Source organism: Physeter macrocephalus, chromosome 5 (assembly GCF_002837175.3).
Source record: "Physeter macrocephalus isolate SW-GA chromosome 5, ASM283717v5, whole genome shotgun sequence".
Lineage (NCBI taxonomy): Eukaryota > Metazoa > Chordata > Mammalia > Artiodactyla > Physeteridae > Physeter > Physeter macrocephalus.
The window spans coordinates 24,632,810-24,635,773 of record NC_041218.1 but is presented as its reverse complement, the minus strand read 5'-3'; the positions used below and the strand labels follow the sequence as shown (position 1 = coordinate 24,635,773).

At 35.3% G+C, this 2,964-nt stretch overlaps 1 non-coding gene across 1 annotated transcript; it reads right to left on the bottom strand.

The window, feature by feature from the left end:
- Positions 1 to 227: 227 nt before the first annotated feature.
- LOC112067210 (U6 spliceosomal RNA) lies at positions 228 to 334 on the bottom strand. The gene has a single exon (XR_002893151.1). It is a non-coding gene; the product is annotated as a U6 spliceosomal RNA (small nuclear RNA).
- Between the last annotated feature and the right edge of the window lie 2,630 nt (positions 335 to 2,964).

Genomic DNA, 2,964 nt, shown 5'->3' with positions numbered 1-2,964 from the left:
AATCCCAATCTCCCAGTCTTCCCCCTCCCCACCCCTTTCCCGCTTGGTATCCAGACGTTTGTTCTCTACATCTGTGTCTCTATTTCTGCTTTGTAAATAAGATTGTCTATACCAATTTTTTCAGATTCCACATATATGCGTTAATATACGATATTTGTTTTTCTCTTTCTGACTTACTTCACTCTGTATGGGTCTCTAGGTCCATCCATGTCACTATAAATGACCCAAAAAACATGGAACGCTTCACGAATTTGCATGTCATCCTTGCACAAGGGCCATGCTAATCTTCTTTGTATCGTTCCAATTTTAGTATATGTGCTGCCAAAGCAAGCACTAATAAATATTTTTTAAACTTTGAAAAAGTCTTAAATACTGAACTCTAAAATCTTTAATCAGTAAAATGATTTAAAAAGGAGAGTTGTCAGAATGACCCAAGTAATTACTAAATCATGTTCTGTCAAAGACTCAGCACCACCTATTGAAGCAATACCTGTATTCTGGCCTCTTAGGTACCTTTCAATACCTAGAGTCTGTGAGCATTGAGAGAGAACAATCTCCTGATTGAATAATTGCGTAATTACAAATAATTGGTACTTCCGTTTTTTGCAAAGTTTTGATTTCCCATTCTCTTAAAATTAAGTGTCATTCCTATGAAAATATCCTCCTGAACCATAACCTATTCCATTTAGCATTCTCAAATCTAAATAAGGAATACACCAAAATGTTAAAAGTGGTTCTCTCTGGGCAGAGGAATTATGGATGAATTTTATTCTTGTCTTTATACTGTTGTATTAATATTTTTATTAGAAAAAATTAAGGTAAAGTTAGATAAGCATATGAGGTTCTAGTAAACCTGAGAGAACTCCATCATTATAATGTTTGCAGCCAGATCCACTATTTATAGGTAAAGAAAGATTTTTATAAATTGACATAGGATATATTTTCAATAAACAAGATTGAACAGAGACTTTTTTCCCATCACTTTTCTCTTTTCCTTCTAACATGTGACAGATGGACTGACTATATTACATGGCAATTAGGAATTATTCTAGGGAAAAAGTCGAAATAGATTTATCTTAATTGTAACAGAGTTTTTTTTAATGTTGAAATGTTTTCTACTCTAAATAAAGAGTATGCTTTGGAATCTACAGAGAAAATCTTTTTATAATACAGAGAGTCACTGTACATAACCCCTTGTCATGCTTAATGGTCCTCAGTTCCATGGGCTGTTACTCTCTTTGGTTGATTGGCAGTTATATTGTAATGAAAAGAAATTCATATTTTAGCTACTCACTCTTTATTGCAGCAACTGAAATTGGAGTTTTTTATTTTCCTCACTTTGATTCTTTAAGATGTGTCTTCCTCAACATAGATCTATATTTTTAATTTTTAAATGTTTTTCATTTAAATTTCCCTTAGGTACTTCCTGTGAATTTTATGGGCCTCCTTTCTTATTATTGCTATAGTTGTCATTTCTGAAATCAATGAAGCATAGCCTTTTATAGGGCGGACATGTACCAATCTAGTGAGCTAGAAGAAAATTTGGCAGTTTATTTCTCTACAATTTTCTACTGAAACAATGACTCTGTATATAACGATGTTACACTAACTTTTTGAAATCCTAAGTACGGTCTTTCTTCCTTAGGTACATTTTTGTCACTTCCCATATACTGTGCTATTGTCTTCGCACTGTGGTTTAGTAGAGGAAGCACAGAGTTAGAATCAAAAGCCCTGGATTAAGTTCAGTTTCCACCACTTACTAATTCTATCAATCACTTAACTTCTTTGTATTCCACATTTTTCAGCTATAAAATGGGAGTGATATTAACTACATCACAGGGATTTAAAAATAAATAATAGTAAGACCATAAAATTTTAGAGTAATTATGGTTATTGTTTTCTGTCCTGACTGAAGTGCCTCAGGTAGCATGAAGTAACTAAAGAAGGGAATGGAAAGAGTATAATTCAAAAGAAATAAAATTTGCCTTCAGAATTAAGCGTAGAACTTTTCTTGATCACATCCTCTCTGCCACATACACACCCTTCACTTACATACTCCGTGGTTTTTATCAGCTCACAGTGTTTTTCAGGTGGTTTGGTTGGGAAGGCTCTTATCCAGGGCCTGGGAGGAGTTTCTATACTGAGTTTCTAGAGTGGGGTTGGAGGCTGGTGGTTAAAAAAAAAAAAAAAATCCTAGAAGGAAACAAAATCTAAACACTCCCTTAGCACTTCAACTATCTGTTCGACTTGTACATTCTCCCTCCAAAAATCACTGGTACATCCTTTCCTCTAGCCACTTTGTGGATAAGATAGGGTTTCTGAAACGGGGTAAAAAAGAGATGGATGGCTATGCAGGTGTACATTTAGGTATATATAGGGTCACTTAGTTTCCTGGGAATAAATGAAGTATTGAAAAGTAAGGAACAGATGGATCTTGTGAAATGGATGAAAGACACAGTCCCAGAGCAACCTCTGGACTTGAGAAGTCGGACAAGACCATGTGTGCAGGAAGGTCTGACTCTTAGGGTAACTAGAGAAGGAGGACAAAAGTAACAGCTCTAGGCCGCTAACATGGGAATCTGAAATGGGTCTGACAATGACAGGGTGGCCCTGGTAAGAACAGATACAGGACGGATTTCTATGTAGTAGTTAGTCTCTCCTATTTCACTGTGTTCTTTCCTCTGCTAATTAAAACCTTTGTCCACCAGAGGATACTTCAGTTACCTTCTATTCTCTGTGTTAAAAATCTGTTTGATGTTTTCCCAGAATTAAGAAATTGTTTTGTACTAACTGCAATTAATAACAATGGAAAATAGCATTCCAGCAAAAGTACAGATGGATTCTGTTTGCCTAAGAGAAGAATGACAAAACTCTATGACATTAAAGACTCAACTCAGTCACTGCAAACATGGTCCCTCAATTTACCCACTTATGTGCAGAAGATAATAATACTCATAAGGATGT